Source organism: Columba livia, chromosome 4 (genome assembly GCF_036013475.1).
Source record: "Columba livia isolate bColLiv1 breed racing homer chromosome 4, bColLiv1.pat.W.v2, whole genome shotgun sequence".
NCBI lineage: Eukaryota > Metazoa > Chordata > Aves > Columbiformes > Columbidae > Columba > Columba livia.
The window spans coordinates 53884828-53908164 of record NC_088605.1 but is presented as its reverse complement, the minus strand read 5'-3'; the positions used below and the strand labels follow the sequence as shown (position 1 = coordinate 53908164).

The following is a 23337-nucleotide window of genomic DNA, read 5'->3' as shown; positions in this document are numbered from 1 at the left end:
GCAGATAGTTACCCTGCCTCCAAGGGGCAAGTGGACAGATTTACACTATTTGGCTTAACTTCCACAGTTGACAGGAAAGACCAGGGTCTAGTCCATGGTGGAAAGAAAACACTCAGTTACCAGAAATGCTAATGATAATCGAGTGCTTTGCTGGGTCTCATTCTGAATTCTGCTTTCACATTGCGGGAGGACTAATTGAGGAGAAAAACAGTTTAACAGGCTCTAGAAACACTAACAACATTACAGCCATATTGGAAAAAATACAGTTGGATAATTAGTGATTGCTTTCAGAGCTCGTCATCAAGACCTGACCCACTGCAACAGTTAACAGATGAATATAAGTGACTGATATCACAACACTTAAAGGAACAAATGTAACCATGGAGCACAGATGATAGAGCAACAAATAACTTGACTGTTCGCCTCCAAACTGGAACAGCCTCAGCCTGAACACTGGGCCCAGTCTGTGGCCCTGCATTAGAAGGTAGGTGCAGTCCCAGGGTATAGAAGGTGGAGATAACGCGCAGAAGCAATCAGAGCAGTAAAACCCACAACCTTTCTCTCAAAGCTGGTTGACAGGCCAATGGGAGCTGAAGCAATATGCTCCAAAATAACTATGTGCTTCAGTGCAGTAGCTTAATTTTCTGAAGATCATAAACAAGGATTAAAAGAAAAAAAAAATCATGCCATACAAATAATAAGCAAATGAAATCAATAATTAAGATTTCACCATTTCTGCATCCAAGGAAATCCTGCCAGAGGCACCTCTGCAGGGGAGGGAGCTTACTTGGGTGTCCCAAGCAGGTTGACAGGGGACCCTGCTCCACCTGCCATCAGAAGCCCAGCAGCCACGCCACTGCCAGAAACCTCCTTTTACTATTCCTGAAATACAGTTACACTAACACAGTAGTAACCAAAACCTCCACCAGGTAAATCCCAAGTGAGGTCAGACGGCTTCTGCCCACGAGATAGAATTTACCACTGTCAAAGTTTCTCATCTAGGATCACTATCCCTCCCTCCCATCCCACTCTTTTCTTCAGTGTTTCTTTTTGGCTTAGCTTGTGACAACTTATACTACTCTCAAATGAGAGAAATTATTTTTAAATATACAAAAACTACCTTGGTTCTCTAGGTCCAATGTGAACAGGAGAAGAAATAGTAAAGAGCTGCAGAGCTTGAGAGGCTGAAATCTTCAGCTCCTAAAGTGCTTCAAATACAGATAAAGACAAGTATTTATCAGGAATTATTAACATAAAACTGCTCTTGCCTTGAGAAAACAGATTATTCAAATCAGTTTGTTCACCAATGTGGTTTTTTGTTTGTTTTATGACTTTCATGTTGAATTTAAGAAGTAAAATCCTTTCCAACCCAAACACACACAGCTTTTTTCCAGGAAAGCTATATATGGCCAAGCATCCCACCTGCAAACATTTCATTTACAGGTCAGTATGTAGTAAAGGTTGAAGTTGCAGCAGATTCCCTAGAAATTACACATAAAATGCAACTTTTACACCATAAGAAAGGTGGCAAAGACACAAAAAACGAATAAGATTCCACTTGTTTCTTCTTTTCCTGCACGAATTTGCTTGTTGGCTTTTGGCTAGCAAGGATATTCCAGTGGAGTTTGCCTGTCCTATGTAAGTTATCATCCTGCAGTTTTTCATTAAAGAAAAACAAATGTAATTTCACATGGAAGAATATTAGAGTTTCATGGGAAAAGTTATCTTTGCCAAGTTTTTTTTTAATGCATATACTGCTTGTTGTTTTAACATCTACACATTGTTTATATTTTGTCTGTGTAGTAAATGTTTTATGAGCATGGCTTATAAGTGCTACTGGACTACAAATACCACATTGACACAAATTATATATCTCATTTAGCTTTCTGGCATCCAGTGCAAGACAAATTGTTGGTCCTTGTCTAAGGGATGACATTAATTTGCAGTGATCCTACCTCAGGGAGACTAGGGTCGTGTCTTCTGCACTATCTGAACAATTAACACAACTGGCAAACTCTGATTCAGCGATTATGAATTACTCCTCAGCAGTACAACTTACGTACAGTGTATTTTTTCCAGGTTTTACTTTCAGTTCAGCATATTATTCTGCTTCAAATTTAAAGCCGGACTTCTCTAGTTTCTCGTCTTTATAACTCACCTCAATCACACTTTCTTTTTGAAAGTATTAGTAAAGTGTTGAAAAGTTTCCTTAAATATTTTTATTAGGGAGCCTAAATATTGAGCAGAGAACTTTGGCAGATTAAAATCTGCCTTAGGAGCTGAACTGTTTGATATTTGATGGATGCAAATATACAAAACACTGACAGGGTTTATAAAGACACTGAGTTTGCCGTGGAAAGTGATGCTTTTGGCAAGACAACAAATTGTTCTAAAAACTAGACTCCTGGGCCAAAGAGATACCTACATAGATATATCTATGAATTAAAACACACTTTTACAACTTCAGGTGGAATTTTGAAGAGACAACATAAATCAAATTCATTTTCACCCAGAAGTTGCTGCACAGTGCTATAGCTGAATTTGCCTTAGCTCATTCCTATTTGCAGGGAAGAAAGGAAGAGCTTTGCAGAATATGTAGGTCTTGCAGGTTTCACTGCACAAACAAAAAAAAGTTTTCCATTACAAATATGTTAGTCTGTTCAGAATACAATCATTTGATGTGTTTTTCAAGGACAATGCTTAAATTACTAGCTGTGAAAGAAAAAAGGCCAGAAAACCCCGAATTTATTCAATTTCAAAATCAAGGCAGGGTTAAATGGGAGCTGGTTTATATCAAGTTAAGTACTAATGGATCGCAACAGCCTCAAACCTCAGAGCAGTTCAGTTCTGCAGAACATACACACACACACAGTTCTGCAGCTTTGGTTTGCACAGGTTTGGCCAAGGGGTTTTTATGTACACACAGTTTCTTAACAATCCTCAACTTGCATCCTGCATTCAGAGTTCTTTCAAGTTGCAGCAAGTCCTTCAACTGATCTGGATCACAAAATTAACCTAGGATAATGCAAAAACCATTCAAGGACCGTCACACACTAGTTTAATTGACCTACTGTTTCCCCCTTGGATATCCCTTTTCTATTTAACTCCTTGGACAGCCAGGACAGGAGGGCTACTCCAGAAGGACTTCACAAGGCATACGATGAAAATCAGGTAGCCATAAACTAACACAGGCTGGAAGGGGCTACATTCAAAAAGTAACCATGGAAAAAAGTCCATTTTTCCAGCCCTTATCTCAGTAGTAAGGTTATAAGGCCACTATAGGAGGCCATATCCAAAGCCTTGATGAAGCTGAACTACACAGCTCCTTCCTCCCATGTCCAAAAGGCCCCAGAAGGACTCACTCCTGGGCCTTCCCAGGGACTGCAGGGGGGATGACCTTTTGAATTAAATATGTCTTTTAAAAATAAGCGCCGTTTTTAAAGATGGCATTTACTTCTGTGAGAAATAAATAAGACAATCGTAATTTGGACTTTCACTCATTTCTCCTAATAACACTGATGGTATCTTGCAATCATCTGTAAAGGTAAAGCCAGAATAACTGAATATACCTGGGCTAGTTACAGCTAGTAATGGGTTTTCACACTTAGGCACCAAACCATCATTCACATGCTTTTCCAGGAGACATTGTGACAAGTTTTGTGCCGACCTCCCCAGGGGGCACATCCTGCAGAGTGCCAGACAGTATGGGGTAAAAAAGGATTCAGGGTGACTGGAGGCCAACATTATTAACTGCACTGTAGCAGCTGCTCTGTACCACACCATATTATGTATTAATATAAATAGTTTAGATTCCATGTTGCTATTCTAATAAGTTACCAAAATATAAATGCCCATGAAGGGCTTCACGGTCTGCTGGAAAGACCACAGTGTCCCTTACAATAACAGAAGATGAACTGCAATTTATGTGAGAGAAGAAACCAAGACAAAGTTCACACAGTAGGTAAGCAAAAACAGAACTCCAGGTTTTCCGGCAAACACACTGGTGCTCTGGCCACCGGACTGTTCCCTGGAGTTCTTGCTGAAAAGGGGCCTTACCTCCAACTAACAAGAAAAGAAAATAATTCATAGCAGTCATCTGCTGCCAGCACTCTGAGATCTGCTCTTCTGAAAGTGAGACAGCTCCTGAAGTTCAAGGCATTCTTAGATGCGCATTTATTTCTCTTGCACATTTATTTTCTTCAGAGTGATATCACAGGGCACAGATGTCAGATATTTTAGTGCACCAAATCTGGAAGTAAAAATGTTTACTTTGGAGCCTAACTGACCCCATTTTCAGCATGCTCACCAGCTACTGAGCATCCTGACTCCAGCTGGAGGCTGGGATGGTCATGGGTAACTGAGGTATTGCTTAGGACACAACAAGAAAAGGGAAGGGGGTGTCTCACATTTAGAGCTGCTCATGAAAACTGTCACATTATTTTGTCTGATGAGACAAAATGTAGCTCAGCCAAAGAAAAACAGGAACACTCCTGAATTCCCATCTTACACCTAAGCCATTGGAAAGTGCTGCTTCAAAGCCTGTTCAAGTCAGAATAGACAATGAAGATAATTAATGAGGTTTCTTTTTTTTTTTTTTTTTTTTTAAGGGTTTGATTTTACAACCCCTGTGATGCCACCAAGGGCTATTATTGATCATGCCCATTACCAGCACAAATGGCAGTAGCATATTGGTGGCATTGCACACAAACAGCAAGTTCACTGTGTTAGCTCTACTTCTGATTGTCATACACTGAGCAAAGCGAGTCCTACGAAATAAACACACAGAAAAGTTAAGTTAGAGAGGTGAAAAGTAAGCAGGTTCCAACACTGAAGTGCCATTATATTAGCTACTATCACTGATCTGAGCAGAGAACAATTCTCTTCTGTCAGTCAAAAACCTTTACAACTTTAAATATGTGTATTGTCACCAGCTACCCACAGCTCCACCTCTTTCCAAGAGTACCTCTTCTCAACTAATGCTCACCTCTTCATTTTTAAAAAAGCTTTAAGTATATTCCAAAAATATTTTGCCTACATATCTCAGAAATCTCTTAATAGCTTTCTCCCTTGCTGCTCTGCCTCCTTACCTACTGCTTCTACTTTTTCCAGCACCTTTCTGCCATCTACATCCCTTCTACAACATCAGAGAGCTTCCGTCTGGTCACGGCATAGCTTAACCACAAGTTGAGTATTCATTCACTCAGTCAGAAATGTTTTCCAGTCCACAGTAAGTGAATCAAGAGACCAGGTAACGAGCATCCACCACGCTCCTGGATGGAAAAGAAGAGCAATGACTCACTCCAGAGCACAGGAAAACATGTTTTAGCAAGCTGTAACCTTCCAAACCCTTGCCAATCTCAGGTCCTTAAGCAAGCAGTAAAACCCAGCAGGTAAGTCTTCTGTAGACTCTCAGAGGATGGCATTTGTCCTTACGCACATGTTTCAAGCCTGCCATATTCCACGTCTACTAATTCCCCTCTGAAAACAGGCTGCAGAAAGGAGACTTCAGTAAACCCTTCCTGCGCTGCTGCAAAAAACTCCACTAAGCCCTGTCATACGAGGCTTAATGTACTCAGCGACTTTCTCTCGCATACAGAAGTAAAACATCCTAGTATTTTTATTTTTATTCTGAGAAACGTTATCTTCCATTTAGAAAATCTGAGGAAATAATTTTCCATTAAACTCATAGCACAACATAAGCTTGGGCATCCTTTGGCTCCTGACAAAACACCCTGTCCTTGTGGGCTTGAACAAAAATCCTATCTTTATGGCTGAGCTGCAAAAAAGCCACATTTAAAATTGAATAGCCTTCTTTGCCAGTTTGCTGCAATTCTAATTAAAACACCAGAGTTGCTCCACTTTGAAGCATTTGCTAAATGGTATCTCAGAGTGCCTGAGATAAGGGAAGTCTCAGCAAAGCCAAGTGGCAGCATTAATTTTATTTCTTCTGTTAAATAAAGAACTGTTCATTAAAATCTTTAACAGGTGGAAGGTTTGGCAGTTCTACTGTGTGTAGGCTCCAGACAGATTTATCATGCCTTTCATTTTCAAACATTTATGTGAACGCATTAGCTGAGATAATTTATCTTGTTCACAAAAGGATCCTGTTCAAGGCTGCTGTTTTAACTGTTACATCAATCAAATGATGTTGTAAAAACATTAGCATATAGTTTTGACAATCATCATACAAAATTTATAGGTTTGGAGCTCTCTTCATTAGATTCCTACTCCAACTCTAATAATTTTTACATTTTCATCAACAATTGTCAAGGAAATATTGAAAACAAGCCAGCTAGCTCATTCAATGTAGCTAGACGGGTAACCTTTGCGAAGCAGACACTTGCAAGTGAGCCACTTCTGAACGCGCCTCGTGACAATTCAAGACGAGACACCTGTACTCACGGGCGTATTTTGGAGTTGGATGGAGGAGTTGATACCAAATGCTGCTTTTAAAGCAAAGAAAGACTTCAGCCATTCCAAGGCTTTTCACTGAACAGCCGTCCTGGGAAACATCTACCCAAAGGAAAAGGGATTATACTGCTATGATTTCCCATTTTTATTCAGGAACTCGGTTACTTGTGTACATGCCTGGATACAAAAAAGCCAGCAGCAATTCCCACCTTTCCCAATGAGCACCCAAAGGAAAGTTCCCTCCTGTGGGACAGGGCAGGCTGGGTGCACCACATCCCTAGGAACAAAAGGGTTAAACATTCACACTGCAGAGGAAGAACACCAGGGTCTCACAACCCAGGTCCCATCCATTTGGCTAAAGCCATTCACACATGCTTGCTCTTTAGCCTGACAAACATTTAAGTATGTATATCATGAAAAACTAGCCCAACTGAGAGCCACTAAATCAGAAGACTCTGGTTCAAATTCCTTTTCTGCCTGCATCATAAAGATATCTGAAGAGCGGCTTGGAGCTACACAGGACGAAACCAGTTACCATCTTTTCTACTGCTATGGTCCATTGTTGGGAGTCCCAGTCAAGAAGTGGGATCCCCTGGAATACACTCAGCACAAACAGAACAAAAAAGCTCTCCAGCCCAAGATCTCCCTTGAATTGCAAGATAATAAACAGTATCGTCACAAACAGCAATGAGTTCATTTGAAGCAACAGTATCTATTTTTAGCAGGGTTTGTGTTAGGGAACAAAAAGCTATTTTCCACAGCTCTGGGTTAGAAACCCCACCTCTAAAGCACCCCCTTTCCCTCTCATTGTATAGATCCCTCCAAGGAAACCTGCTCTTCCCTCCCCCCGCCTTGAAAGAGAGAAGATTAGCTAATGAGATATTACTCCACTCTAGGGGACTGGATAGATTTTCATTTTGAAATCCAAATTTGTACTACAATTTAATGACCTCCCTCCCAAGAATAAGATAAAGGCTCGTGTTCCCATTTACGTAAAGATTTAAAAAAGCTTTGCGTGCTGAGAGGAATTTCAGATAAAGAAAATTATTTTCTAACACAAATGGCTTTATCACATACAAAAACTAATGCAAGTGCCAAAGCCTGCAAACACTTCTGTTTGATATTCCGTACACAGTCATCATCACTGAGTTTCAAAAGCATTTTAACTGATACACAGCTGTTTCGTAATATATATTCCAAACTTAAGATATCTCTGGCCAAGAGGCCTTTCAAATACGAGTTCCAGTCAAACAAGTGACAACCATCAGCAGCCTTGTCAGATTCTTGTCTCTGTTATTAAACTAAGATGACTACAGCATCTGTCTGTCCAAAGGGTGAGAAGGACTCAGCCTCACATTATAGACACCATCAGGATTTTTGGGCTTTGGTCACTTGTTACTATTAACATTATGCCAGCACCAAGCAAGCTGCAGTTTGTCCTGGTCCATGCTGTCCTCTGCAATGTCTTTCCAACAGATGGTGACAAATATGACAGCAGATGTCAGAGCAATAACCACAAAGTCTTTTTGGCATTTAAACTTTTTAAAACCAAGAACTACTCTTTTTCACCCACTCAATATCAACTCTTGAACTTGCTGTCACTAAAGGAAAAGGAAGGAGTTCTAAAATCAAACAGTCCTCATTTCTGCAGGGTAGAAGGACCTGTCTGATTAACCTGAGCTGAATAAAGGCACTGCCACGGATCTGCAGCATTCAAGTTTCTTATGCTAATCAGTACAGCATCCTCTCATATCCTCCTCCACTGCCCTGTGTTCCGTGCAGTTATTACAAACTTCAGTTGTTAAAGAGAAAAAAAGCATTCTGACATGCCTCATTCCTGATGAAGAGTTACATACCTTGTTTAAATGTACTCTGACAAAACTACTCTCTTAGCACATTTTTACACCCCACAGTCTATTTTAACAACCCTGGAATGATTCTTGATGGAAACCAGTAACAATGGCTTCAACAAAACTGGGGTTCAGCCATTAAAATCAAGAAAAGCATGTCACCACAACCCAAGACCCTGGGTTAGTCCACCACACTGGTGACAAATCCAGGAGCAGAATTATGGTCACACTTCCCAGTTGTAGCTCAGGATTCCAAAAAACACCAGTTTACTGGAAAGCACTGGGCCACATCTGCAGGTCTGACATAAGCCCACGTTAGAATACCCAGGAAGGTGCTCCACATTACTTCACTCCCTGTAGCCTGTTATTATTTGTCTTGCTACCTAAATTCTGCCTTCCTAAGACATACATTGCATTTTTGGCAGTCACCTCCACCACTGCCAACTCCTGCAGTTGGTCACAGAGCCACTTCTTGATGACTAACCACACACTTGGACAGTAAAGAAGTTGGCCCTTTGCTGCAGTGATGGAAAAGGACAAGGCTGACAGTTTAACAGACCATTCTGCCAGGGCCCGGGCATTTCACTTGGATGAGACGAGCGCCAGTAGCAAGCGTTGCCCTCGCAGATTCAGTGTCGATAGGTAGAAGTTTCTTTCCCCACATCAGTGACTGTCCGAGTTGGAAAGGGAATGAGAGCAGCTCCAGAAAGCCAAAGTCACTTATGGAAATATTCTCAGGCTGCCAACTGAAGAGTAAAGAGGATTTCAAGAACACAGTTTGAGGTCACTCAGATTTTATCTACTACACAAGACACTTGGCTTGGCAAGGACTAGGAAAGCCTCTTTCCCTAGCAACAAGTCATGTTGTACATGCTGCTTATTCAGCTGCAAATACGGCTTTTATCCCAGAGGTAATGGACTTAGAGAAGGCTATTCTTAAGCACTAATAGGCTAAAAGAACTCAATTATTTTCATTTAAAGACTAACGAGGCTCTCTTGTGAGCTATTCATTTTGTTAGTTCAGGAGCCATGCTGAACTTGTACCAGATTCAAGTAAATAAAAGGAAGAGCAGAAAAAAAAGTCATAATGATGGGCCCTTTTAATGGACAAGGACCTCCTACAGTGCTGAAATTCCCTTTAACAGGAAAAGAGAAAGATCATTCAAAAGCCCACCACAGTACACAGAGCAGCATGCAAGGGTCAAACTGTAGACTGAAACAATTATCACATAACTGCTTATCATCTCTAAGCGATGACCTGATATCATGATTAGTCTAATGCACAAGAGCTCCCTCCTGACAAGATCAAGAGATTAGCTGAGATTACAAGGAACCAGACCACTGTTATCTGCTTGTCACTTAGAGGAAGGAGTCCTTGTGGACTATCCACTCTATCTTCCTCTGTGGCCACCCCAGACTGACTGCCACAAGCCTCTCATCACACCTATGAATGCTTAAAACACGTAAGGGGGCTGCTAACCCCTGAAGGACAAGAAGTTACTTTGAGTGTTTGAAAGCAAGGTGGAAGACAGCCTGTATACTGTGTGGGGAAAAGAAACGTATTATTTTGTCAACATCTGTGCACCTTCTATATTTTTATTATTTCTTCTACCTAACAATATATATCATGCTTCTCGGCTAGGTTAGGTAGTGATGATATGGCCTCTGCTCCTGCTAAAGTTTCTTAATACTTTACTGAAAGCATGAAACAAAAATACAGTAAAAAATTTAAAAGAAAACTAAAACACTGTTATTGAGAGCCTCACTTCATGCTGTTGCCCTCAAAAATACAATCTCCCCAATCTCTGGTATTTGATTTAGGCCCTTCTAGTTCCGTGTGGCTGTTTCACATGCAGCACTACCCAAGCACACCACACAAAGTGTCTCTTTAGGTCCCCCCTCCTCTTTGCTGCCATGGCAAAATGGCTATCTACTCCTCATTTAGTCTCCTGCTATCTCTGTCACAACACCTGAAATCCTTCAGCTATTTTGTTTTCCCCTATGGCTGTTGACATCCAACATATATACCCAATAAGGACATCTGCACAGACATGAGGAAAGAGGTGATGGCCAGAGGTCGCAATGTACCACCATTCCATGTCACCTCAAGTCCTTTACAGGTTCCTGAAGACCTTATTCCACCCGTTTTGCTTCATTTGATTCCCACTCCCATTAATTTTCCAGCAAAGCAAACGTTAATAAAATCTTTCTCAAAAGCTGTTTAATTTTTCCAAGATGAGAACATCCAAAGTTCACTTCCTAGTGCTACCTGTAACACAACGTTTTTGTTTGAAATGGCTACTATTTTCCATTAATTTCCCCTTTGCTATTTAAAATCTGCAACATGCTAATAAACGACAAACATCAGACATGGGACAGACTTTGTGTCATTCCTTCTCTTTAGTCATATCCACACTCAAGCTTCTCACTACATACCCACAACTCATTAAATAGGTATTGTATATGTAGAGCAACACATATTCAAAATAAAGGACTCTATTATAATATTTTAGCTAGGTATCCAACAGAAAATGTGAACTCCTTATGAACCAAGTGTAACTCACAATAACCACCCTCAAAGAAGCTTCACTAAGAAACACAGCATCCAAGAGCAACACCTTAAGCACAAAAAGCTAACCACAAAATGAACCCTGTATTTAAATACATAAGGCTCATGCCGTATTAACAACCAGCTGAAGGAGTTGACAGCCGGAAGTAAAGACAAGTGAAATCCCCAGGAAATGCTGCAAGAGGCCATTGCCCATACAGCAACTGAAGAGTGAAAAGGAGGCCAAGTTCTATTCATTGCCTGCCCTTAGGCCTCAAACTTGAAAGCTATTAAAACACCTTCACCATTTTCAGAAACATGTATTTTATTGGGAAAAAGGAACACAGCAAATTCAAGGCTCTCCTCCAAATGCAAGCCATCGTGGAAACTTCAAGCTTTGCTATCTGCTAGCCAACATGGCAGGCAGCTCAACAGACACTGAAAATTTGCTAGTTCAGTTTCTCAGAACTTTGCTAAAATACAGAGTAATTTCCATATGGTCAAGTGCTCTCTTCAAATGAAGAATGCATTCTTCATTTTTTTTCATCATTAATGCTCCATTTATGTAGTTTAATTATCCACTGCAGTGCCAGGGCTAAGATAATAAAACAGTGAACTGTAGTTTTAAGCATTTAACTTGTCCCCAAAAGGAGCCTCATTTTTCATATAGTCAGTGTAACCAACTGAGCACTGAAAACCTATCAATCACCCCTCCACACCTTGGTTTTATCTCAAGTTTGATTTGCACATTCTGGTACATAATTTTAAGTAAGCAAAAGATAATCTAGCTCCCACTATAAATACATAAGCTATGGAGAGAAAGGATTTCACAAGTCATTGTAAACCTAGTAAGAAATGAAGAACAGCTGGTCAAAGAACATCAGCTTCTGGTGTGCAATAGAAATAGAAACAAAAATCAAGATTGCCTTACAAAACGTGGCAGTTACCTACTGAAACGTACAACTGAAGACAACACTGGCTGTCACCCCTCGGTCTGCAGACTGTGACCAATAGCTGAAAACTACAGTCGGGTCTCAGGCCACCTCACCGAAGGAGTTGTCCGACCTCCTTGCAGAACTGTCCACCCTGGATCTGTGCAGAAGAACCCTCCCCTCGATTTTAACAGACCTTCTTCCCATCGCTGCTATGTGATCTTAGGCGTCCTGCCACCAGCCTCGTCACTCCCATGGAAGGACATCCCTTCTGCTCCAGCAAGCTCTACTTGATACTTCAGATGATGAATGGTGACAGTTGTCTCTGATTTATTAGGGTTGTTATTCTCCCAACCCAAAACTGTTGGGAGCTTCCCCCCTGCTCACTTACATCCTGTGTTTTAATTATATGGGACAGGAAAGACACTTCTGGAAAACTCATGCAGGAGTTAGCTAGAAAATTATGGTCTATAGTTTAACAAAAGGATTCTGTAGAATTCAACGGGGTTGAATTCCTTACAGAAATGGTTGGAGGACATGAAACATTCCAGTATTTCACAGAACCCTCCTGTACAAAACAAAACAACCTGTTCCACCCTTTTCATTTTAAGTGATACACAACGTTTCCATAGAAGTTATGAAGAATTTTAAGGTTGGAATAAACAATTAATAAATTTGAATATTAACCTTTTGTTCACTCCTCTAAGCAGAAACCAGCCATCAGTTTCATAATCTGATAGAACAGCACAGTAGCAATATTTGCCTACAAAGAAGGAGTGAACAGTCCTGTGACTATAAGTATTAAGTGCAACACAGTATTGCTTAAAAACTTCCTTGTAGTTATCTTACAAACCTATCAAAATCCAGCAGTCAGAGAATAAAATTAACCTCTTGACAGTGTCTAACTAATACTGTTCCTTGAAAAAGTGGTAGATATTAGCATCCTGTAAGAGAGTACAAACCAGCATTTCCATGTGATCTGTTTTTAAATGGTGTCAAATCAAGCAAGAAAGCATAGTGGTCCTTCTTTACATCTGGTGTTTACACTAAGTAATTAACAAGTAATAAGACTCATCAGCAGAAAGCAGCAAAATGACACAGTTAAGATACGAGGTATTTTCACAGGATTTGTATTTCAGTACAAGACTCAAGAAAACAAGAAGTGAGCGGACTCCTGCAGTAAACATCTCAACATCCCAAAGCCACAGCTCTTTTACTTTTGGATCACACTAAAGAAATCTTTGCACGGGGCTAATTTTTCTCTGTACTTGCCTAGATGTGAATATCTACACAAACTAAATTCCCACCAGCCTCTAATATCACAGTGCTAATATCTATAAAAGCACGTACGTGACAAGAGGCCCATTTTTAATTTATGACCTAAACTAGAAGAATGCATATTTCCAGAGATGACTGGATATATTTGGCAAAGGAAGGGATTTGGCAACACTCCACCACATATATGTGATTTTTCCCTGCCCATTCAGCTTATGAGACACTGGAAGAGGATGGATACAGACAAGTCAGTCCCTCACCCACCAATAAACTGAGCAGGCAAAACCAGAGCAGATGGAGAAGAGATGCCCAGGCCTCACCTGATGCTCAGTGACTGCATTAATCCCAGTTTTATTATGCAGTTCCCACAGATGTGATCTCTTAGGAAAACACTTAACATAACTGCCCATATGCAAATGCTTGATACACATACTATTGCATTGTGTCACCAACTCTGTACACACAAAGGGTGTGTAAGGTTCAGTGTATTTTATCATTACACCCTGTAGCAATAATGCACTTCCAGTCCCACAGGAAATTAGAAAAAGTTTACTTCCCTGCAGCTGAAGGCAGAGAGACTTTACTCATGACCTGGTAGTTACTGCCTTTTGTAAGAAATTAGAAATAACAACAGTGCAGTTAAGAGTCTTGTCAGTTTATCCCACACAAAGCTCATGGTTCCCACCCACAGGAAAGTGAAATAAGGAACATGGGCCAAAGAAACGACAATAATAAAATTTTCCTACTGAAGAACTACAAAGGGCATTTTACTTGTCCTTAAAATGGTTACAACTGTTCTCAAAGGTGACAGGCACACAAATGTCACCACCAGCAGCCACAACACAGCCTTCAGAGGCCATGCTGGAGAAGAGCACCATCCCAAAGCACCACCCCAGCCCATCCCTGTTCCCCAACTCAGGCAGCTCCCACCAACCCATTTCGAACACGCTGAAGGCAACATCGGGACTTCCGTGCAATTCAGCAAAGTGGATCCAAGATCTAAACACATTCAGAGCTGTGTGTTCCTAAGCAAGTTTTTTAAAAGGCCCTTTCCACTACTGTGATCCCACATAATAAGAGCTAGGCTGCAATGAACAGTTGCCGTTCTCATGGAGTCTTTACACGACACACTGCTCCCCTTCTCTGCAGCCACAGGGAGCTCAGCTCTCTTTGTCCCTCACAAGATACGCTCCAGCGGTTTAAAATGGTATTTTCCGTCTAGGAACCCAACTCCGTAGTTTCACCAGGTTCTTTCAAGTGAGCAGAAAAATCTTATTTCTCTGCTGATTTTCACAAGATCAGTTGGGTTGCTTGGGCATGCAAGACCTGAATACAAAATTTTCATTTCTCCTTCTGAAGGAATGTTTTCTCCATGTTCCACTAACAAGCATGCCTTGGGCAAACAACAACAAAAAATTTAATTTCTGAAACTCTTTATAAAATGTTGCAGAAAAAAGCAGGATACGTATTTGTCCATCTTGCTGATGGCAGTGTGTAGTATTTGCAATTACTTCTGTACTGAGAATCTCAACATAGGTTAAAAATCAGTGTCCCAACTATTGTAACACTGGTGACTGTTAATTTATCTAATTTTTTTCTATGTATGCAGTTAGAGGTTTTGAAGAGGTCCTACCTTAAGCAAAATAGTGCTAGTACACCACTTCACGGCCCTGAAAAAGACCATGGCTTTGTCTTAGAGAAAAATCCATGTTACGGTCAGTGCACAAAAATGTGAATCCTATTGTGGACTTAATCCACAGACGAAACCAAAACAATGGATCAATTCCATCCAATTCTTTTTCAATGTACTACAAGCCTCCTATAAAATGAGGTCTGTGTATTTTCAGAATATTAACTACAATTGAATCTTGTTTTCAAATCCTATTAGAACTGTTATCTTTACCTGCTTTCACCCAAATTTTGCAACATTTTGAAGTTAAAAAGTGTTTATTAAATTACCCATACACTAACTAAGAGTAATTGTAAAAAAAAAAAAAAAAAAAAAAAAAAAAAAAAAAAACACAACAAACCTAGGCTTTTCCTTTTGGGATACTGAAGTTCTTCCCACCGAAAATCGCACACACCTTCATTTATTTAACAAGCCACATAACATGTAACACTTTCTGAAAATACAGTTCAGAAATTCTCTCTGTTCATTCAGACACCTGCCATACTAGGTAGGGCAGAAAATCATTTAAGGGAATCAACATATGGCTAGATCTATGCCCTTAGGCCTGCTGCCTAGGCGGCAGTCCTGCTTTTGTTCTTTCCAAATGTTCCTAACACCCCTCCCCAAGTATTTTTTTAGCACTTTGTCCCTCCAGTCCACTTAACCACCACAAGGTTGAGGAGAATGTGAAAGGACAGTGTTACCTGTAGTAACACTATCCCGAGCACACTTCACATCAGGGTGGAAGATGCAGAAGGTGACTGGCCACCACGGCTGACTGACAACAGTGTTCAAGTTGCTGCCGCTCAGGCAGCCCCAGAGCGCAGTTCTCCTCACACTCACCTCTTGGACTTGATCTTCAAGGTCTTTTCCAATCTAAATGACTCTAAGCAGCCTTTTTCCAGTGGTTATTCCATCTTGATCAGCCAGCTAGTTCAGAAGGATGTCCATACACTTGTGCAACACCTAACTGCTCTGAAGAGAGGAAGAAGAAATGTCCAGGCCTGAACGCTGGTCACTGGAGACTTCAGGAGCACATCAAGGTTGTGGCAAAACCTGCCCCACCAGCAGCTGGGTGAAGTGTAACCCACAGCATGCATTTCAGCTGTCCTAGGTGACACATATGCCACCAGAAAACCCAATATTTAATAGTACAGCAGCTGCATTGCACCACTCACCCACATCGGGGCAAGGAGATTGCCAGCATAAAGCTGAAGAAAATTAGCTGTCTAAATAATTATCCCTGGCAAGGCAAATAACAACTTACACCTGACATTCCTGATCCACAAACAATTGTTGGCACCTGCACCCAAAGCTGCTTCTGCTGGTTGTCAGCAAATTGTCTCCCTGCCCCTCTGCTGCTATACAAAAGAAGCTGCAGTGATCTATTTTGACATTCCCAACATCCTGATTTGCATCTCCACATCGCTTATACCGAACTCATGCCCCTTCTTTGACTGTGTTTTTCAGAAAGGCATTTGCAGAAATCCAAAGAACAGCAGCCATAATTATAATTGATACTCTGCTAGTCAGGAATCCAGAGTAATCATTTTAGTGTACCAGCCTATTACCAGCCTTAGTGGGTTTCTTATTAAAAAAAGAAAAAGTAGACAGCCAGGATCCACTTTTATAAAAGGACTTAAGGCGTTTCTCAATAACACTACCTTCACTGTTCAAAATTAAACATCCTTAAACCAAAAACCCAAACCTGACGTCCATCCCATCTCTCGAAGGAGATGATGACAGCCTTCCTCTTGGGAGGGACTCTACTGCCTCACTCCTGCTGGGCACTCAGCGGCCAAATTCTCACCCACGTAAGCAGTTAATAGAAAAATCTGTCCTTCAACATTCTCACTGATTACACACACATTAATGAAATCCACCATGTTCAGCAATTCTTTTCTAAATACTATTAATCACAGCCACCCTATATAAAAATACTTTATGCTCTTTCTCAATGTTTCCAACACACTGGGGACCTGCTGGACACAATTCACAGGATAAAAGGCATTTTTTTTTCTCCTTTAGCTGGTTTCTTTCTTCAGCAGCCATTTGTCCCATTCCTGGCATTACCACCAATTTCAGAGAAGCATATTTATTGTTCTAACATCTCAGAAATGCCCTGGCCTTTTATGTTCTTCTTTATTTAACATTGTTATTCTATTGTCAGACATTAATTGGAAAGTGTCTACACAAATACTCCGAGAGCATTCTGTAAAAAAAAAAACCCTTGTCCCTGTATCATCTACAGAGCATAACTTCCAGAACACTACTGTGAGCTGCCCAAGGTTTGAAAAACAATAGTGGGTCAAGTGTTTTATGACAATGCACTACAAGCCAAATACTGGAGCTAATGCGATTTGCAGATGCACACTGCGTCTCACAAGCTGAGCCAGGCAGAATAACACAAGCAAGTAATTATCCTCTGAAGAAAACAGAGAATGTGAAGAACGGTGGTTAACAGATTAATTTAAGTCTTACCAGCTCTTACGTCCTGGACGTCCAGCTCTTCCTTCCCACACCTGCTCTGAAAAGCTGATCCTGTTCTCTACTGACTCATTTAACACGCTCTTCCTTCCATCTCAGGTTACATTCCTTGAGCCTACACAACACAGCTAAAATTTCTCATCCAGACCTCTCTGACCACTTTACCCTCCCTCCCAAGGTCAAATACTTAAATACGCCTTCAAACTCCCACAGAGGAAAAGACTGCACAGTTCTGCATGCACACATTTCACCTCTCCCCAAAATGCACCCTCCTTGCACCCTCTCAATGCTGCCAGCTCAAATCACACTCTGAAAGCTGCCAACATCGATGGGACTAGTTCATGTTTGAGCTACTAAATCCACAAAGTAGTTTCTCACTGGGATCCCAGTACTGGACGGCATCCATCCCCTCTTTCTGCCAGTACTCCCATGCCAGCAGGGAAGGGATGGCAGGACAGGGGTGATGGAAATCTACCATCCGTGCCCTGCAGACGGTCTCAGCCCTTGCACACAGATGTTGCCAGAAGGGTACTTGTGAAGGGTGCTTGAGGGCCATTCACCCCTGCATGTCATCTTGTCCTTCCCCAGCTCTACTCCTCTCCCAAAGCACAGTGCAATGGGACAGGGAGGGAGAGGTGCAGGAGCACACTCTGGACATTTACTGTGAAGAAAGCAATATAATTTAAAAGCAAACAATGGACACTTTCTGGCAGACTCCATCCGAGTCAAGTACACAAGCTTGTTCTTTAATGGTAATATTTTCTTTTGGCAAATAAGGTAACCCGAAAGCTTGTGAAGGAATGCCTGCTTAGGTACACAATTAAACTCAAGCCTTTCAAAGAAAAGAGGATCTGGAAAGCATCCTTCATTTCTGGGGTCCTGCAGCAATCTGGAGACATACAACTGTTGATCACTGCACTACATGAAAGTCATATGGCTGCTATTATGAAGAACATCACAGTACTGAATTACCATGCACTGCTTTTAAAAGCTGTACTAAACATCTAATACTTAAACGAAGGAAAGTGTTTGAGAAATATTTGGGATTATTCTTTTTTAAATAGAGTGAATATGCATTATTCCACTAATGAAACCCTTCTAACTTCTGAAACCTGGTGTCTTCATAGCAGTACTAGTACTGCTGGTTTTGTGACAGAGACCCCATGTTACCCAGAAAAAAGGAGACGCAGCAAATGGAGCAGGGCTCCCAGCAATGGAAATCACATTCAGAAACATGTATGTAGTACAGACTCCACACGCAACACCACTCCAGTTGGGACAAAATCATTCCAATTGGATTCAAAGAACAGCAGCTCACATCTACAGCTATTCTGAACAGTCTATTGGTATTTTCAGCAGGACACAACATGGGAAGTCCCAATGCTGTCATCTTCTGGGATACCAAGAAAAGCAGCAACAATTTAATCTTGCAGACCTTCCTTTTGTTTAAACATTTCCTTAGAAATACTAGACTACTCTACTTAGTATGACTCATGATATCAAAGAAGTGCAAGAATACAGCTGTGTTGCAAATGCAAGCCAAGAGTGGCTATCTTGGTTTTACTCTGTGTTTTCTTCATTTCAGCTTAATAGCTTAATTAGTTTTACTTGCAACATTAAATGTTTTCACATTTAGACATTAATCACAGAATCAGAGTGTGGCTGAGGTTGCAAGGGACCTCTGGAGATCATCTAGTCCAACCCACCCGCTAAAGCAGGGTCACCCAGAGCAGATGGCACAGGAATGTGTCCAGGTGAGTTTAAAATGTCTCCAGAGAAGGAGACTCCACAACCTCTCTGGGCAGCCTGTTCCAGTGCTCTGGCACCCTCAAAGGAAAAAACTTTCTCCTTATGTTTAGATGGATCCTCCAATGCTTCAATCTGTGCCCACTGCCCCTCATCCTCTTGCTGGGCACCACCGAAGGAGTCTGGTCCATCCTCTTGACAACCATCCTTGAGATATTTATAAGCATTGATAAGATCTCCTCTCAGCCTTCTCCAGGCTGAACAGACCCAGCTTTCCAAGTCTCTCCTCATCAGAAAGATGCTCCAGGCCCTTCATCATCTTTGTAGCTTTCCACTGGACTCCCTCCAGCAATTCCTTTTCCTTCTTAAATTGGGGAGCCCTGAACTGGACGCAGAGGAGAAAGACAACCTCACTCAAACTGCTGGTCACACTCTTCCTAATGCATTAAATAAGCCTTTTGTGCATTCAGAGCACTAGGTATGCTTTCTTCACACAGTTAATTCTTTCCAGTGTAGCAAAGGGAGCCCAAAATAATCACTTTATTTACTGGACTAGCTGTTACACTAAAGAGGTTAAAACAAATGCCATCACACACACTTGCTTGTTTTTGAAAATGGATGTAATCTGTTTCTTGCAATCAGATACTCATCCACATGCCTTGTGAGAAACATCACTTAAACCCAAAGGTCATCATGCACTGGCCCTAAAATCCTCCTTTTACACTTGAACAAAGGCTGGGTTTTCACACTCTGGAGTCACAAGTGCCTTGGTAAAGGCAAAGCTCCTGCTTGCAGAAGAGAAGGGAAAAGGACCAGCCTTTTCTTTCCTGTGAATACTGCTCTACAACCAGTGAGAGCCAGTGATAGCATGGATGTCTACTAAATTTACTCCTTCTACTGAAAAAAAGGGCTTTATTAGAAGTTGGGGACTATTTTAAGGAAAACACCTCACTATTTCCTCTCTAGCATCTCTTTGACACAAGATATGTGAATCCTCGACTGCAACTGGCTGAGAACAGCTTCATTACGCATAAAATGGTAGATTTTTACCTTTACCTTGGTACAAGCCAGAGGGTAGAAACTTATTTTATGCATTTGTTCTTACTGTAACATTATAAAATTCTGAAGATTTCTTTTTCTCTGTACCCTCCACCTCGGCTCAGGTTAACCTATTGAGAAATGAGGCAAACACCAGAAGACTGAAAGCCAAAACACTTCAGTACATCGAAAAGGCTGACACAGAGACTTCGTACTCTGTTCTTCAGCTGTGACTCATACTTTTTTTCCCAGATAGTATTGCTTATATAAATGACATTATATAAACACAGAAAGAAAATTAAGAAACACCTGGAATAACAATCGAACCCAGGAAGCCAAAGGAAAAAGATCTGTGGTTGATCAGAAGCTAGTTAAATGCAACATAAGTGTTTTGCCAGCTAGACTGTGAATGAAATCTAACACTGGACTTCTTCCAGACTAATCTGCGAATTCTCATACCAAGGAACATACCTTCAGGAGTCCACTATTACACTTAACTTGCAAAGCCTAACCCCCATGAGCTCTTCACTCTTGGCAAGATACTTGGGGACAGAAGAGTTTTGGTACTGCATGAAATGTAACACACCTTCATTTAAAGGAAACGAAGCAGGTTTGATGCTCTTGAGACGGATCTGGCATTCATAAGAGAGGCACACAGAAGGCTACAGCACAGTAAACTTCACATTGCTACATCTCTGCTTTCCACTGGATGTCTCATCCAAGCTCTGCCCACAGGCAATCTCTCTGCTCTTAAATATTTCTGTAAGGAATTGTGAAAACAGATCCATCTCTGCCTTTTTTCTTTATCCTTTTCAGCCAAGTGCTCACAGGAGTTGTAACTAATAACGTTTTTTTCCAAAAAGTTCCTCCATGCAATCTTTCCCCTCTTGAAAGGCATTATTTTTGTAACACATAAAAGTTGGTTTATATCACAGCATCTGTCTCACTTTCATGAAACTAGATTGTCACACTGGATTTAAGAGCATGTAGGTGAAGAGGTACTATAATACTGCATCTAAGAAAAGATACCATGCGAAGCCATGAAGTTCACACCCAAATTCTCCACAGTTACTGATTCCGTATTAGAAACGAAGGGTTTTATTATAAAGTGCACTAAGCACAACTCACTTGTGGAAAAAATACCAGGAGAAACACAACATATAAATAATTTTCTAAATATATTTTCAGCTCACAAAAGCTAAACAGTGTCAGTAATTGGTGGTACACAATAGGAAAGGTATCCATTTTTATCCAAGGGCAGAAATCCAGCACCTTAACACTAAGCAGTACGTGGCAAATAGTAACTCTAAGAATGACAGACCAACATTTTTAATAATATCCTTTCTCTCCACAAATACTAAACCTTTTCTTCAAATGTGGTGCAGTATTTATTATTATGCATTATATATATTATTAGATATCATCTATTTCTTATTATCTATGGCTCTTCAAATGAGGAAAAGGGAAAAAAATATAAAAGAAAAAAGCTGCATGTGTGTCTCATTCTCACTGGGCTTCAATACATATAAATACTCCCAGGTTTTTTTCAATATGTTTACTTTTCTTGCACCTTGCTAGAGTGTTTGTATGTTATAAAAGACATTTTTAAGATACTAAAGCTCTGATTAAACAGGCAAAAAAGGAGTTGGTTCTCACCAACAACCAAGTGGGCAGCCTGAGGGTGGCCCCAAGGCATGAAGGCTTTTCATCACTCCCCATCCTTCATGTGTCTAGCACTATTTCAAGGCTAAAGCAGCCATCTATCCAAAGCAAAGGAGACCTGCCACTTCACCTGTTCTTATGGGAAGAAACGAAATATTAAGTCTGAAGCAACAGACATTATGGGAACAGGGAGTGAAAAAACACAGGCAAGTTGTCCTAAAATACAGCTGAAACCTGGGGATTAGGTGAAAAAAGTCTATGCTGCTGAGCCATCATACAAGAAGATTATTGTGAGCTCCACACCATATTCAAGGAAATGCACGTACAGTAGCTTACTAAAGCATCAGGCCATTACTTAAATCACAGCCACCTGCATTAATGCTTGGTTCATGTCAACAGGCTTCCAAAACCTATGCCTGTGTCTATGAAAGTCCTTAGTACTCTTTAATTGCTTGTGGTCATTATTCAAGAGTTAAAAGCGTCTGCTTTTTCTTGGAGATATTGCAATAACTCACTCAGAGCAGGAGTTCTTTGTGGGCAGCTGCACAGGCAATGGAGACTTTTAATGGGTTTTATTTCACAGACCAGGCAGTAACAGAGAAAGCTTTTGTTAGCTCAACTTTTGTGCTGCAAGTCTACTGAAAAGGATGTCCTTCCAGCATTAGAAGTTAATTTAGCTGCTTCTGTTACCATTCAACCCTTGGCCCCTGTTCTGAAGCTGCCAACACAAATACCATCTGTGATGGCCGTTCTCATAAACTTGTTCTGTACGAAGGGATTTGCAACGTCTGGCTCAGCTTGTTAAGGAACACGTGGCAACCCAAAGGCTCTAATAACCCAGACACCGAGCAAGTTTCGGGTTTTCCCGCACCCCTTCCCGCCCCCCCCGCAGTGTTTATGTTATGTAGCACATTTTCACCATTTTGCTGTATCTGAACTTGCATAGAATCCATGTCATTTATCATGTGCTGAGCCTAAGGTCACACAGAAGAGTGTTTAGGCAGCCCAGCTGAATGAAGTTAAAACTAGTGGACTTGTATAAACACTGTTAAAAATTGTTAGAATCTGTCCTCAGTTACTACAGCAACATTAAAGAACTCCCTTAGCAATACCCAAGGCACTCACCTATGGCCTATGCAAGGTAATGCAGCTCTAATTGATCTTTCGCACATGTCAAACATTTCCTGAATAGCACACACTAAGCTAAAAGCTACCTGCAGCGGCTTCCAGTTATCAAATGTCACTGAATTTTATCAGTCAGACTCCAAAACACAACACCCTTCTCTATTCATTACCTCCAGTGTTTGACCTCAGGCAAGACAAAACTAGCACATACCCTCTCCTGTCCAAATTAATGGAGTGCAAAAAACATAAACAAATTTTGTAATGGTTAAGGCTCCACATATGCTTGAAAGGAAAAACCATTAGATTTGCTTAAAGACGAATTTGAAGATGCATTTCCACAGAATTGCACCTTTTACCCTCACATGTAATGTGTAGCAGTATCCATGTTAACTGCTTTACTCTGCTGGTATTAACAGCAATTCAGCAAGGGAAACTGGAGAGAAACATCTCGAGCAGACCATTGCTGTTCTAGTGAGTATGACAAAAGGCAGCACAGAGGAGCGGACAATACAAAACCATTGGCACAATTAATAATTTAGTTCAACAGTCTTTCAGGCAAGAAGGTGGTATAAGAAGATAATCAATGATAACCAT

General features: G+C 40.9%; 1 protein-coding gene across 5 annotated transcripts in view; it reads right to left on the bottom strand.

Annotated features, from left to right (window-relative positions):
* The window catches only part of ARHGAP24 (Rho GTPase activating protein 24), a 213157-nt gene that overhangs the window by 141204 nt on the left and 48616 nt on the right, over positions 1-23337 (bottom strand). The window contains exon 1 of one of the 5 annotated variants that reach the window (XM_021289301.2): positions 17167-22463. The exons of 3 other annotated variants lie outside the window; for them this stretch is intronic. The gene's annotated coding sequence lies outside the window, so the exon portion shown is untranslated. Of the gene's footprint in view, positions 1-1120; positions 14952-17166; positions 22464-23337 lie in introns of those variants that run through there. One more of the 5 variants, XM_065061796.1, reaches the window with a different exon arrangement.